Source organism: Malania oleifera, chromosome 10, assembly GCF_029873635.1.
Source record: "Malania oleifera isolate guangnan ecotype guangnan chromosome 10, ASM2987363v1, whole genome shotgun sequence".
Taxonomy (NCBI): Eukaryota; Viridiplantae; Streptophyta; class Magnoliopsida; order Santalales; family Ximeniaceae; genus Malania; species Malania oleifera.
Genome location: NC_080426.1, coordinates 60924225 through 60940753, shown reverse-complemented (window position 1 = coordinate 60940753; position 16529 = coordinate 60924225).

The window sequence follows — 16529 nt, the reverse complement described above, 5'->3', positions numbered from 1 at the left end:
ATTTGTAAGGGGTCTTATTAAGAGATGGTCTAATCAATACTCTGTTTAGAACATAGCAGGTGGTATTCATTGCCTCAGCCCATATGTACTTAGGTAATTTATGTTCATTAAGCATAGTTCTGGCCATTTCTTGCATAGACCTATTCTTCCTTTCAACTACACTATTTTGTTGTGGTGTTCTAGGAGCTGAGAAATTATGGGCAATTCCTAATGAATCAATAGTCTTCCATGCCCTAATTTTTAAATTCTCTACCCCTATCACTTCTAATTTTAGTGATTGTATATCCCTTTTCATTTTGGATTTTCTTGCACAGGTTTATGAATTTTTCACTTGCTTCATCTTTGTGGCCTAAGAATAGTACCAATGTATATCTTGAAAAGTTATCAACAATGACTAAGGCGTATGATTTTCCTCCTAAGCTCTGAATTGGGTTTGCACCAAATAAGTCTAAGTGTAGCATTTGGAGTGGCCTAGTGGTGGAGATTTCTTTCTTCTTCTTAAAGCTTGTTCTTACTTGTTTTCCAAGTTGGCATGCATCACATATTTTATTTTTCACAAATTTTGTGTTAGGCATCCCCTTAACTAATTCTTTCTTAACAAGTTTTGAGATTAAATCCATGTTTGCGTGTCCTAGTCTCCTATGCCAAATCCAGCTAATTTCATTCATAGTAGATAAGCATGTCACACTCTGTGAAGTTAAGTTATCAAAGCTTGTGGTATATACATTCTCATGATGCTTAGCAGTGAACAATATCTTATTATCAGTTTTGTGTTCAATAGTTCACTTATCATGCTCAAAAGACACTTTGTAACCTTTATCACATAGTTGGCTTATGCTCAATAAGTTGTGTTTTAAACCTTCAACTAAAAAAACATCATCTATAATGAGTGAGGAATCATTACCGACTTTACCTACACCTGTGATCCTTCCCTTAGCATTGTCTCCAAAAGTAACAAACCCTTCATCCTTGGGTGCTATGGATGTGAACTTCGCTTTATCCCCAGTCATGTGACATGAGCATCCGCTATCCATATACCATCTATCTTTTGAGGATGCCGATTTTAAGCATATTTGCAAGACACAATCAAACAACTAGCTTTGGTACCCAGATTTTCTTGGGTCTAGGGGGGTTAGTGCTATATTCTCTTTTGACTCTCCATTTTTTCTTGATTTTGACATCTTTATTTTTGAAAAGAAAGTCAAATTGTATATGACCCAACCTTCTACATTTAAAACATGTAGTATTTCCATAATAATTCTTAGTTGGAACATATGACTTTGACTCTCTTTTGAAATAACCCATGTAAAGATGTCTATTCTTTAGATTTTCCTTTCCATTAAAGTCAAGCCTTTCCTTTTCTAGGGAATTTCTTTGAGATCCTAAGAGCTTTTCCAAATTGTTTTGTCCCTCAGTAAATTTACAAATAATTTTAGATTTATCTTTCAAATCCTTTTCTAACTCCTCAATTTTCAAATCTTTATCTTTTATGAAAGATGCATAAGATTCATTTTGGTGTTCAACTAAATTTGAAAGTTCTTTGACTTTTCTTTTCAACTCAGAGATTTTCTTTGTTTTTTCTCAAGCATTTTAATAGAGTATAGGTATTCTTGTTTTAGTTCATCATAAGAATTCAAGTCATTTTCATTTTCAGACTCACTAGAATAATATGAAGATGATGAAAATGATGATTGTATCTCAAGGTCATCATATGCCATTAGACACAGATTGACGATCTTGTCGTCGCTGGATTCAGATTCTGAACCGCTAGTGTTGTGAGTATCCCAGCCGACTTTCAGCGCCTTCTTCTTTTTCTTTGAGGCTTTCACTAGTTTAGGACACTCAGGCTTGATGTGTCCAACTTCTTGGCAGTTATAGCATGTTGGTGGATCCTCGTTCTTTTTCTTCATGCTAGGCTCTCCTCTTTTTGATTTAGAGTTTCGAAATTTTTTGTTGAACTTCTTGTTCTTCTTCAAGAACTTCCCAAACTTCTTTGTTAGCAAGGCCATGTCATCATTTGTTTCGGAATCACTTCCTTCACTTGAATAGCTTGATGATGCCTTAAGTGCAGTGACCTTCTTTGGTTTTCTTTGCTCAATCTTCCTCTCATTTATTGCCAGCTCATAGGTGATAAGCGATCCAATGACTTTGTCCACCAATATCTCCTTGAGATTTCTCCCTTCTGCTATTGCCATAGCTTTTGCTTCCCATATTGGAGGTAATCCCTTGAGTATTTTCCTGATCAACTCATAAGTAGGGTAAGTCTTTCCAAGTGCATTCAAAGAATTGATGATGTGTGTGAATCTAGTGTACATGGATCATATAGATTCATCAACTGTCATTTTAAATGCTTCATATTCACTACTGAGCATGTCTATCCTACTATCCTTAACTTCCTTAGTATCTTCATATGTAACTTCTAATTTTTCCCAAATTTCTTTAGTCGAATTACATGTCATTACCCTATTAAATTCATTTACATCTAATGCACAGAAAAGCAAGTTCATGGCAGTGGCATTAATTTGTACTGACTTCCAGTCCTCTTCAGTATATTCATCTTCAGTTTTAAGTACATTAATCTTATCAATTACTTTCATGGGAATATGATTACCCTTACTCACTATTTTCCAAACCTTCCAATTTACGTTCAATAGATATATGCTCATCCTACGTTTCCAATAGGTGTAGTTTACACCATAGAAAATGGGTGGTCTATTGGATGAGTGTCCCTCACTGAATGGAGTTACAGCGATATGTGCCATGTGATCTTTTTACAAATTGACTATTAAGTCTATGTAAACCTACTATGATACCAATTGTTGAATTAGGTGTAATCCTAAGAGGGGGCGTGAATTGAGTATTTTAAATTTCGTTGAATCTATTTACCACTTAATCCCTACTTGTACATTTGGCAGTGAGTGCTTATTTCCCAATTAATTGTGTACAATGTTATTCAACCTACATATGCAAGATGAACAATTTAAATGTAGTGCTAAAAGTAAATAGTAAAGGGAAGAGAGAAGACAAATGCAGTTTTTACGAGGTTTGACCAACTTGGCCTACGTCCTCGCCTTGAAAAACCACTCAATGATTTCACTAGAATCCCTGCTCCTTAAATTGGGATGGAGCTTCCCTTACAATTTGCTCTTTACATGAGGCACAACTCCCTCATACTCCGCTGCTTGCAAGAGATACAACTGTCTCCTCAAAACCCGGTTCACACACCAAACCGTGTATACAATAGAATCTGTAAAAACACCCAAAAATGCTTCCAAAATAAAGCTTGTGAGTACAATTCAAATTCCTAATACATTTAACATATGATATAACTTGAAACTCAGAATATATGAAATGACACAATCGTTTAAGTATGATATGCTTCAACACACAATTCTCTTTTTATCAAATCTCCCAAAATGTTTCTATGAATCAATACTTTAGAGAAACTTAGGTTAAATCTTTGAATACAAAAATAGCTTTGAAGATTGCAAAGATTTGACACACACTTTGTCAAAAGCAGAATTTCTCTCAAGAGTTCAATCTCAATGTGATCTTGGTAATATTTGACTTAAAGTGTATATCTATATATCTATATGATGAGAATACCAAAGATCAACAAACTTAATATTTGATTTTCAAAAACTATCCTTCAATATATGTATAAAGTTACAAACATAAATGATCTTCAAATAAGTAGATTTGTTATATTGAAAATATCAACTCTTTGAATGAAATATCACTTGAATCAAAAGTGTTTAATCAATACCTAAAGCTCTTCTCAAGTGGTAATCTTCTTAATGAAATGATTTGCTATATGCACACACAAGATCAACTTCTTAACAAGAATTCAAAAGTAGATTTTGTAATGATATACTCTAAGAAAAAATGGATATCAACAAGTAGATCAGCTTTTATAAGAAGAACTCTATCCAACTAACTCTTATAAAAAAAATATGATTTATCAAACCTCAATACTAGAATGAAGAACCAGATGAGTAACTGAGTTCCACTTAGATATTCTGAGTAGATTTGCCCAAAGTAGATGAATGTAGAGTGAAGAGCAGGCATTTGTATATCAATCAGCTCAAGTTTCATAGTTCTCTTTTCAACAAGATGAGTTCTATGCTTTATGTTGATCTTCTTCTTGTTTTCTCACGTACTAGGGTTTAGATATGAAGTATAGTGTCTTAGCCTTAGAATTGATCTCAACCATTGGATCATTAGATAGCTCACGTGTTTGATCAATAAAAATTACACTTTTAATCTTTCTCGCAAGTTCAGATGATTGAGGTGTAGGGCCCACACGACTAAAGTCACTTTTATCCATCGAAAAAATAGCCTAGACATAGGGTCAAACGACCAAGGTCAAGGGTCAAATGATCAAAGTGTCGAGTTCAGACAACCGAGGTCAAGGTTCAGTTATCTAAGGTGCTTCTGCGAGTTTCTATTTTTCACCCATAAATCTTCAGATGTCTGAACTTATTCTTCAGATGTCTAAGGAAATTCTTCAGTCAGCCCAACTTAAGGTTCAATCATCCGAAGTTCCCAACTTTTGCATATTTACTTTTTAATTCAAAAATCTATTTTGCTTTCTTTCTTGGCTCTTTTATAAACACATTTTTTAGGGTTTTGACATTAATTCTAAGTCCATTAATGTCCCCTAATGATGTTCATGAAATGCATGATTCCTAAAGTCATTCTAAGGTATATGTTCAGCCTTAAATTAAATCATATGAAAATGTAAATACATGAGGTCTAAGTACCTATTCCCAAGATGTGCTTGATCTTTGCTGCTTGTATCATGATTCATGTATTCTTTGAGTTCCATGGATCTTGCCAAGATACGTAAGCTTTACTTTAAGGCTCCATGACTCAATATCCTTCCGTGCATGCTTAATATAATTCCTATTCACAAACTCAATGCACTGGTCAAATACCAAGTGATTTGTCATTATCAAAATCGAATTGGACTCGCAAAGTCAACAGTGTAAATCTAGAATAATCATTTGTTTCTTTCTCCAAACATATAATTTTGAATATTTTCTCAATATTTTTCTTTTCAAGAATAGCATGATAATTTTTCTAGCTCCTTTAATTGTTTTGCTATTCTTTTGTTCTCATTCTTCAAAAATATTTTATGCTTAGATGTCGTAACTAGAAACTTGTGCATTGTTCCTAAAATATTTTCTATTTGTTTGCAAGGCATGTTTTCATTTATCAATTCAACACATGATTCATCGTTACAAGATTTATCAACATAACTATCACATGAATCATTACATGCATTCATAGCAACATCATCACAAGAAACATTTGAAGCTTCATAACAAAATATATTGTAGGAATCAATAGAAGAATCATCAAATGAATCATTAACAAAGATGGAAGATAAATAGTATACCTCTTCACCATTTTGCGTTATTAATCCATGATTTACCTCTTCTTGATCATTTGAGGTTGGAGCAACCGGAGTAATGGTCTCTTCTTTCTTAGGTACTCCATTTCTCCTATCTAGCTTAACCCAAATCTCATGTGCACTTCTATATGCCATAATCTCATGAAAAATATCAGTCTCTAAAGTACAGTATAATTAATCCATGGCATATGAATTCGCATGCAATAAATTAATATCATTTTCATTAGCTGGCATAGAAATTCCTTTGACAATCACCTGTCAGGCCCTCTAGTCCATTGATTTTATAAATGTGCTCATTCTAATTTTCCAGGCAGTGTAATCAACACCACAGAATTCATGAGGGCAAGAAGGTGACTAACCCTCGCTGAATGGGGATACCCCAATGTGAGCCATTGCGATTTTTGCAAAAACATTTAAGTATAGTGCAACAAGGCTTTGATACCAAATTTTGGAATTGGTGTATTCTCAGGAGGAGGGGGGGGGGGAATTGGGTATTTAAATTTTTTTTCCTAAGTCAATTCAAATTCCACAAATAGTATTACACAAATTTAGGGTCTTTCTATATATTCATAAACCCAATCAATCTTAATAGTAAAACACAAACATTCAAGTGCTGGAATTTAAAATGCGAAAATTAAAAGTAGACACAAGAAATGTTTTCGAGGTTCGACTAACCATGCCTCTTTCCCCGCCTCAAGCTCACAAGCAAGAGGATTACACTAAGGGCTCACTTAATGGGTGGAGCAGAACCTAATACAACACCTTAATAGGATGGTGCACCTAGCTTTCCTAACCAGGTCAGAGCCAGTATGATACTTTTACCAAGGCAAGTCTCCCTCTTCAGGCCCACACCTGGAATACAACACTGAAATACAAATTTGTGTACAAGATATATGCTTCTTACACTAAGCAGATATGTACTACTATGCTCAATAAACTAATGCACTCACATATGATAGGATATTAAGCTCAAGTGAGATTTTGTTAACCAATGTGTTAACTCTCAACAATGTGTATGTCAATGTGTATATATGAGAGTATTACCTTTGATTTAAAATATTATAATCAACAAATGATCAAAGGACTTTCTAACTTCCTAATCAAATATCTCAACAAGTATGTTTTCAATATTAAGCACAATAGAGATTAGGGTCTATGAACTTAATCTCTCAATGGAATATATCAATCAAGTAATATGAGAGATGCTGTAAAAATAAATCTTTGAATTAAACAAATAGAAGTCCATAAAACGAATTTCAAATATTTATACTTCAACTATCTTTATCACCACAAAAATATTTTTAACAATGAACTTAGGAGATAGTGAAGATTAGCTTAAAAGATATATTTTTGCAATAAGCACAAAGCCTTTGAATCTTGCAACAAAGATGCAAAGATTCTTAAGCTGAAAAGAGTTATCCCAAGATAATATTTATCAATGAAATAATCTGGGATCAGCTCATGCTAACTCTCTAAAAAATTAAGTTCAACAATAATGGATGAGATAGTATGCTAGCTTAAAAATAATATATAAAGCACACCAATATATTCACTCTTCAAGTTGCAACAACAATGCAAATCAAGTGAATACAATAAATGCTCTCTTTATGAAAATGGTTTTGCAAAGATGAATCAAAGAGAGTGTGAAAAATTTGGCTTGAAAAATATGCAGTATGGCAAATGGGAGTATAGAACGTTTAGAGGATTTTTGATAATCCTATTTGCTAATCCTTTGCTAATTAGGACAAATTAAGGGGTATATATAGACTTGGGGAAAAATATGAACATTAGGGATATGGAGGTAATTGTGGAAAAAGATTAATGATGTTTGGTTTAAAAATAACCTTGTTTGCTGCGGTAAAGAAATTTGCCAACCTGAGAGGTTCGGTTGACCATTTGTAAGGATTGGTTGACTGTCTTGCTCAATTCGGTCGACCAGGGTGTATTTGGACTGAGGAGATGGTCAACCAGACTTGAGACTATTTTAGAACCTCTAAGGTTTGGTCGACCGGGCTAAGTTCGGTTGACCAAAGTTCAATGTTCGGTCAACTTGGTTATTTTATAACTATGAGGTTCGATCAACCAGAGCATTGGATTTCCCACACGTCAGTTTGGTCGACCAGGGCATTGACGTTCATTTTAAGGATGGTCGACCAAGTGGTAAAACTTTTAACTTTGGGGAGGTTCTGTTAACTAAAGCTACTATGTAGGTTCGGGTTCAGTCAACCGAGTAGTCAGACTTCTGACTCTCGCAAGTTCAGTCTATTAAAGCTTTTATATAGCTTTGGGTTCGGTCGACCGAGGCCATTCAAATTGTACATTTAGATCTATATTTTCATTTAAAGTCACCCCAATTCATATAAGTATAATTTCTAAGTTAGAAAGGACTTTCAATGTTATGTTTAGAGACCTAAAGTCAATCTACGGTCTTTGAGCGTAAACCCAAAAATTCTGGGTTTATTCCTAGGTTTAGCTAATTCAACAGCAATATATCACAAACTAGGGTCTTTCTATATACACATAAACCCAAATGTGCAGATAATGTGCGAAATTTAAATCATGCGCTATAACATACATGTGCAGGAAAATAAAGTACTGAGAACATAAAGTACATGCACGATTTGTTATCGGGATTTGCCCAACTATGCCTACGTCCCCACCTCTAGCTCACAAATCTAAGGATTCCACTAATGGTTCACTTCACAAGTGGAGAGGCACCGGTTACAATCATGTCAATTAAAGGGGCTAACATCAACCAACACGCCTAACCACGAAGGCGCATCTAGCTTTCCTAACCGGTTCTAAGCCAATCCGAGACCATTCAATAGGGCTAGTCTCCCTCTTTAGGCCCGTGTCTGGAATACAACAAATGTGAAAATTTTGCGTACAAGGAAATGCTTCTTACACAAGCAGATATGTGCCACTACGCACAATATCAAAAATCAATGCACACTACCAAATGATAAGATATGATAAGCTCAATGTAGTCTTAGTGTCTACTCTCAAAGATTTATGCAAATATTGCTATCAGTACATGAGAGTGTAAAAGATACGATCATTGTGTCAAATAATGATTTCAATTACAATGGACAAAAAAAGATCCTAGACACACTTTAAATATCTCAACAAATATTTTTCTTAAAATATAAACCTCAAGAGATATTCAAATTTAGTTTGTAAAAAATGATTTGATCTTTGTGTTCAAAATGATATTATCAATCAAAGGGTATTGCTACAAAGATCTTTTAGCACATGGACAAATATATTAACAAATATTTCTCAAAATAAACCACATGAGATATTTGAAGAAGATTTAAAAAGTATTTTTAGCAATCAAAATACAATGTGAACTCCTTGAGATATTGCAATGAAAATGCAGTACTCAAAAGCTCAATGAAGTTTTTCCTATGGAAGACTTATTAATAAAATCTCTTAGGAAAAACTTAACGCTTTGCTCTCCAAGAAAATAATCTCAATTAATCAAGCAAGGGAGAGCAAAAGCCTATTGATAATAACACTCAAGCACACTTACACGAGGATTTAAGCAATAAAATTTGGTAAGAATGAGTGTAGGAGGCTTAAAAAAGAGTATAAAAGTTTTTTTTGAATTTCAGATAATTTTTCTAATCAAGATTGCTAATTGGGTTGCTAATCTTTTCAAATGAGGAGTATATATAGACTACCCCATAATTATAACTGTCCAGGACACATAGGGTATTACTAGTATTATTTTAAACCATTTTGAAAAAATTAACCCCGTTTAAAAAATTTAACCACGGTAAAAATATTTTGACAACCCGAGAGCGCCGGTCAACCAGACATGAAGTTCGGTTGACTAAGTGACTGAGTTCGGTCGACTAGGTAAAATTTGAACTAGAAGTTCAGTCGACCAAACTAGGGTTCCCAAAGGCGATTTTTCATTTTTGCGTGGTTCGGTCGACAGTGTGGATCTAAACTATGTGGTTTGGTCGATCGGGTAGTTGGCTAAACACACATGGGAACTCGATTGACCAGGTGGTTGGCTTAAGCATTAGGTACGATCGACTGTATGGTCAAACTGTTAACTTGAAGAGAGTTCGGTCAATCGGGATATATTGACTAGGCAAGGTTTGGTCGACCATACTTGTGGTCAAACCATTGACCTAGACCAATTTGGTTGACCGAGGGATATAGTGCTTGAAAAGTACGGTTCACCGAACATGTATTTTTCATACATTTCGGTTCAAGTCCCTTATACATAAACCCTATTCATGTGAGCATGTATATTTTGATGAATCTAATCCTTTTACAAAAACAATTGAGATTAAAGAAAAAGATGATGCTACATAAAAACTAGAAGATTTAGAAGTCATAAAAGTAAAAGAAAAGAAAAATGAAGAAACTCCAAATGATGATCCTACAAAAAAACCTGAGTTACCCAAAGAATGGAAATTTGTAAGAAATCATCCTAGAGATCAAATCATAGGAGAACCTTCTCAAGGAGTATCTACTAGATCATCATTGAAAAACTTATGTAACCACTATGCATTCCTATCCCAATGAGAACCTAAGAATATTGAAGATGCCTTGAGTAACGATTCTTGGCTAGTGACTATGCAAAAAGAATTCAATCAGTTTGAAAGAAATAGAGTATGGAAATTAGTTCCTAGACCCAATGACCACTCAATAATTGGAATAAGATGGGTATTTAGGAATAAAAAGGATGAAAATGGCATAACAGTAAGAAATGAGGCAAGACTTGTAGCTCAAGGATATAATCAAGAAGAAGGAATAAACTACGATGAGACCTTCCCATAGCAAGAATGTAAGTCATTAGAATGTTGTTAGCATAGCATCTCATGAAGAATTCAAACTCTATCAAATGGATGTAAAGAGTGAATTTTTAAATGGATTTATTAATGAAGAAGTCTATGTGGAAAAACCTCCTGGTTTTGAGGATATAAATAACCCTGATCATGTATTTAAATTAACAAAAGCATTATATGGGTTAAAACAAGCTCCTAGAGCTTGGTATGAGAGTTTGAGTGGATTCTTACTAGAAAATGGATTTTCAAGAGGAAAGGTGGATAGCACATTATTCATAAAATCAAAAAATAAAGACCTGCTTATCATACAAATCTATATTGATGATATTATATTTGGTGCAACAAATGATGATTTATGCAAAGAATTTGCCAAATGTATGCAAGATGAGTTTGAGATGAGTATGATGGGAGAGTTAAATTACTTCATAAAATTACATATTAAGCAAGCTAAAAATGGAACCTTTATAAATAAATCAAAATATATAAGGGACATGCTTAAGAAGTTTGACATGGAAGGAAGTAAGTAAGCCCATAGGAACTCCCATGAGTACATCCATAAGCCTTGATAGAGATGAAAAAGGAAAACCAATAGACATGAAATACTATCAAGGTATGATGGGAAGTTTGTTATACTTGATAGCTAGTAGACCGAATATAATGTTTAGCGTATGCATGTGTGCCCGGTTTCAATCAGCCCCTAAGGAATCTCATCAGATAGGCGTCAAAAGAATCCTAAGATACTTAATAGGCACAATTGATTTAGGACTATGGTATCCTAAGGACACTGGTTTTGAAATGATTAGTTACTCAAATGCGGACTATGCTGGTTGTAAGATTGATAGAAAAAGTACAAGTGGGACTTGTCACTTTCTAGGACGGTCTCTTGTCTCTTGATTCTCCAAGAAACAAAATTTCATAGTGTTATCCACCGCTGAAGCTAAGTATGTGGCAGCAGGTAGTTGTTGTGCACAAATACTCTACATGAAACAACAACAAAAAGACATTAATTTAGAGTACTCAGCCATACCAATAAAATGTGATAATACAAGTGTGATAAACATTTCCAAAAATCCAATATTACATTCAAGAACCAAGCAAATAGACATAAGACATCATCTTCTAAGAGATCACATGCAAAAAGAAGATATACTACTTGAATTCATAAATACAAATGACCAATGGGGGGACATTTTCACAAAACCTTTTCTAGAAGATAGGTTTATATCAATTAGAAGAGAACTTGGTCTATTTCACAGTACGGAAGTTGTTTAGAAAGAATTCATGTTGAGTGAAAAGCTAAAAATGGAAGTTTGGTGAGGTCAGGCGACTAAGCTTGGAAGCCCAATCAACTGAACTGTTAAAAAAAAGGAGGGTCAGGCACTTGAGCTTTTTGACCTCAGGCAACTGGAGTGCCACTAATTTGTGAAAATTGAAATTCATTAAATGTCAGGCACCTGAGCTCGAAACCCCAAGCTACTGGACTAATGAAAAGTTAAATACTTTCAGTGCGAAAACTCTAACTTTTTTAGATCCCAATCAACTCACCACTGTTCTATTTCTCACCTGAGCCTCCCTCTCTTGATCTCCCTGGATCCTTAGCCTCAAAATCCTTCAATCAAAGCCTCAAAATCATCTTCCTACACCTTTTCTCCACGATTTCTAGGGTTTCCCTTCATGTGTTCATTCTCTGTTAGAAACCAAGATGCCTCGCACCAAGACTACGGCAAACTATGGTGCCTCTTCAAGAAGAGACGACAGCAATATCGAGAAATGGTTCGTCACCCCTCAATCCAAGCAACAATGTAGAACCAATCTTCATTCTATGGTTCCTATTTTTGGTAAAACCTTGACACCACGTTCTTTAGGTTAGAATTTCCAGACATCCTACCATTGTTTCAAGAGATTGGTTGGAAAAAGTTTTTCGTTTATCAATCAAAAGGACTTTATCCAAACTTAGTGAAAATATTCTATGCGAATATGGTACAAGAAGAGTCTATATTGACCACCGAGGTTAGAGGAAAAGCTATCGCCCTAACACCACAGACTTTGGCCCTTAGTTCACACATTAGACTAGGAGAATTTGAGTGTCCAACACTTGCCCAATCATGGATTATGGAGCAAGGTTTTACCCCCGAGGAATTCCTACCATTGATCATGGTAGAAGAACCAATATACTTTGGATATCCTCCTCTATATAGGAAGCTAAACCTCCAAGCACAAATCCTTCAGAAAATAATCACAAATAATATCCTAACCCAAGCTGCTTCTCATGATTACATATCCTACATTGATTGTTTCATGTTGTGGTGTTTGTTAAAGGGGAAGAAACTAGATTTGTCCAGCTTAATTCTAAATTGGATATGGTCAAAATTGGAAGCCCTTCGAGTCACTCTTCTATATGGTGGTATCCTAAACTTACTATTTGCTTACCTTGGTGTCACCACTCCTACAGAACATTTCATAAAGAGAACTTGACATGATCTTTTCAACCCTACAACATTGAAACAAATGGGATATGTAAAACATTAGCAGGAAAAAAAGGAAGACCACCGAGATAAGAAGATGCACCTCCACCTCCATATCCGCAACAAGAACCTGAGCATGACACTCCATCTTGGTTTGTACCCTTCCATCATCAGTTCACTACATTTAGTAGTGACATGCGTTCAGGACTAAAGTCACTTCAAGAGAACATAGCCTCACTACAGACTACTTGCTCCTCACTTGATCAGTGCCTTAGTCGCATAGAACAGCAGAGGGCTGGTTCCTCTAGGAGAGTTGATCCCATGGACATTAGATCTGCACCTCCTAGTGATGATGCATCTGATAAGGAGTCTAAAGAAGGAAGTGATGAGGGTACTGAAGAAGATGATGCAGCTAATGCTGATGATGCAGCTGATGATGATGGGCGATTGATGCTGCTGGATATATTTTTTGCTTTTTGTGTTGTATCTCAGATATCTATGTATTGGCTTTAAATCTCTGTTTTTTGTTTTTTTTGTTTTTTTGTTTTTTTGTTTTGGCATGCATCTCCCAATATTCATGACACTTTGTACACCTTCCTGCACTGCATGAATATGAATATCGTTGTGTACTATTCTATGTCTACTTGTTCTTATGCTATTTTTCTCTTTTTGATTGATGTCAAAGGGGGGGGGGGTAAGAGAACTTTGAAAGCAAAAATGAGAGCATATTTGAAATTATAAATAGCAAGGGGGAAGAAGCCAAAATAAGGAAATATAAGCAAATAGAAGTTTGAGCTAAAATACAAACTATATGAGATGATGCTACTAATGATGATATGATATGAGATATGATGACTTGAGACATGATCTAATATGTTGATATGAACAATGAAGGACTGATACTTGATTACGATATATAGATCTTTGAACTTACATTTGAAACCCTGATTTTGACATATATGAATGATTATTTTTCAAACATTGTTAAAAGTGTGTGTTGACCTTATAGGTCACACCTGTTGAAAAGTCAACAGTTGACCTAGCTCTCAGGCAACCAAACCATTTTTATGCATATCTTCCACAGGCGCCCGAACCCTCTAAAAGAGACCCCTCACCAACTCGGGCAATCGAGGAAATCAATTCAAAAACAGCCCAGGCAATCGAGGAAATCAGTTCAAAAACTCCTCGGGTGCCCTTTTTGTTGTTCCCAAAAGGGGGAGATGGAGAGGCAAAAATACTTGGGTTGAAAATTGAGTTCTCTTTAATGCATATTGATAGGGGGAGCCTTCTTAGGCTATACCCATATTTTTGTTTCATGTATTTGTCATCATAAAAAAAGGGGAGAATGTTAACCTTATAGGTCACACCCGATTTTGATAATGATAAATACCTATTATATTTAATGGGTGTTTGAGGTTATGTGTAAGAACTCAAAGTTACAGATCATAATGCACAAAGAGAAAGTGAAGTTGAAGACCCAATTTACATTTGTATTATATTTCACTTTTATTCAAAGGGTCTATAATAGTAATTAGGTTCTATGGTTTGTAATAATCACACACACATCGCATGCAAAATCTAATACGCAAGCTCAAACCAAGATCAAACCAACCATAACTAAAATAGGACCTAGAAATGACCCTAGGACACTCACTCACTCACTTGTATGTGTTAGTCACTTGAATAGGGTGTTTGTTGGATGAAACAGGACCAAAATGCATAAAGTGTTCACACTCAGTCGACCAGCACCTCACGTTCATTTTGCCCCTGGTCGACCGAACTTGGACCGAGTCAACTGGTTGATCACATCTTGGTCGACCGAACTCCTGTAGTTAATTTGGCCCCGGTCGACCAAACACCCTTGGAGTCAACTTTATTGACCTCCTAGTCGACCGAGCACTTTTTGAATACCACCATCCTAATCGACCGAGTTCCCATATATAGGAACTCAATGGTCTGGTCGACCGACAGACTCAGTTCAAATTAACCCTAGTCAACCGAACCTTGCAAGAATTGAAAAATCACCTTTGGACCTATATGTCCAGTCGACCGAGACCACAATACATTTCACGCCCAATCGATTGAACCCCAAGAACTTGGGTCGACTGAACTTGTCTTGGTCAACCGGTGCTTTTGGGTTGTCCCTCATTTTTTATCGCAGTTAACTTTTTTAAACTGGGTTAAATCAATTAAATATTATTAAAAATTTTCTAATTATTCCACTTATGTCTTTAATGGTTATATTTCTAGGGAAGTCTATAAATACCCCCTCATTTGGAATAATTAGCAGGGATTAGCAATCTTGATTAGGAGAAATTCTCTCAAATTCCCAAAATCCATAATACTCATTTCTAAGCCCCAAACACTCATACTTACCTCTCTTATTGCCAAAAGTCTTTTGTAAGTTTGATTTGAGAATTGATTGTTTTATAAGTTTGCTCTCTTATGTGTTGTGCTTGATTGATACGATTTTGTTAGAGAGCAAAACCTTAAGTATTCTTAGGGGACTTTGTTAATAAGTCTATCCTAAGAAGACTTTGTTGGATCTTCTGAGATTGCACCTTCATTGCAACATCTTGAGAAGCTCGTATTTTATTTTGGTTGCAAAATCTTTTCAAGATCGTTTTCAAATATCTATTGTGTTTTATTTTGAAAAATATTTGAAGAGATATTTGTTTTTGAGGTGAAAATCTTGGCTGCAATATTCTTTGAGTTATATCTTCTGTTGAGCTCAAAGATTGAATCCCTTTTTGCAAACCAAATTTATACGTTGCTTAAGCTTTATATGATTGAGAAGATCTACTGGTTGAAATATATGAAGCTTGACAAATATCTTTGTTTGAGCATTTAGATTGAAAATCTTGTGATACAAAGATTATACTATGAAATCAGGATAGCTTCCCAAGAGGGGGGTGCATTGGGATTTTAAAAACTTTCTTTTAATTCCTTTTAAGAATACTTAACTTCTTTTATTGTTTAACCAATTCTTTGACTTGTTTGTTTAATTTTTCAAACACACAATAACTTGATTTCTTTTATACAATCAACAACACAACTATTTAAACATCTAATCTTCAACCACACTATCCAAACTATTCAAACACAATTGGAAAGCAAAACAACCAAGTCAAGATTGAGATAGTTGCAACACTATTTAGATTAATGAAAGCATTCAAGATTCAGTACACTTGGAATATAAACACACTCCAATCAATATCAAACTTTAAACAATTTAACTTTCAATTTTTTGTTGTTGTTGTTGTTGTTTGGTTTGCAGTGCTGTAGTGAATTTGAATGAAACCCTGTATTAATGAGTTTGCTTCTTCAATATGATGTTCAATATAAAATCCAATCACCCTTTTCAAATATTTACAATTCAAATAAACTCTTGGTAAATTTATCTTTCGATGTTTAATGCTACAAAAAATAAGGTTATTAGTGACGGTTCAAAACCGTCACTAATACTCACAAAACCATCACTAATATTATTAGTAACGGTTTTACGAGTGTTAGTGATGGTTTTGAATTAGTCGCTATATCTGCCGTTACTAATAGTTATTAGTGACAAATGTTTCAAACCATCACTAATAATAGAGTATTAGTGATGGATTAAAATCGTCACTAAAAAATGCAAGCCCGTCACTATAAATTCTACACCGGCTCGATCAAAAATCGTCACTAAAGTCATAGTATTAGTGATGGTTTTAAATTCGTCACTAATACTCTATTATTAGTGATGGTTTGAAAATCGTTACTATTGCTCACAGGCAACTATTAGTGACGGTTTTCAAACCGTCACTAATACTATAAAACCGTTACTAATACTATATTATTAGTGACGAT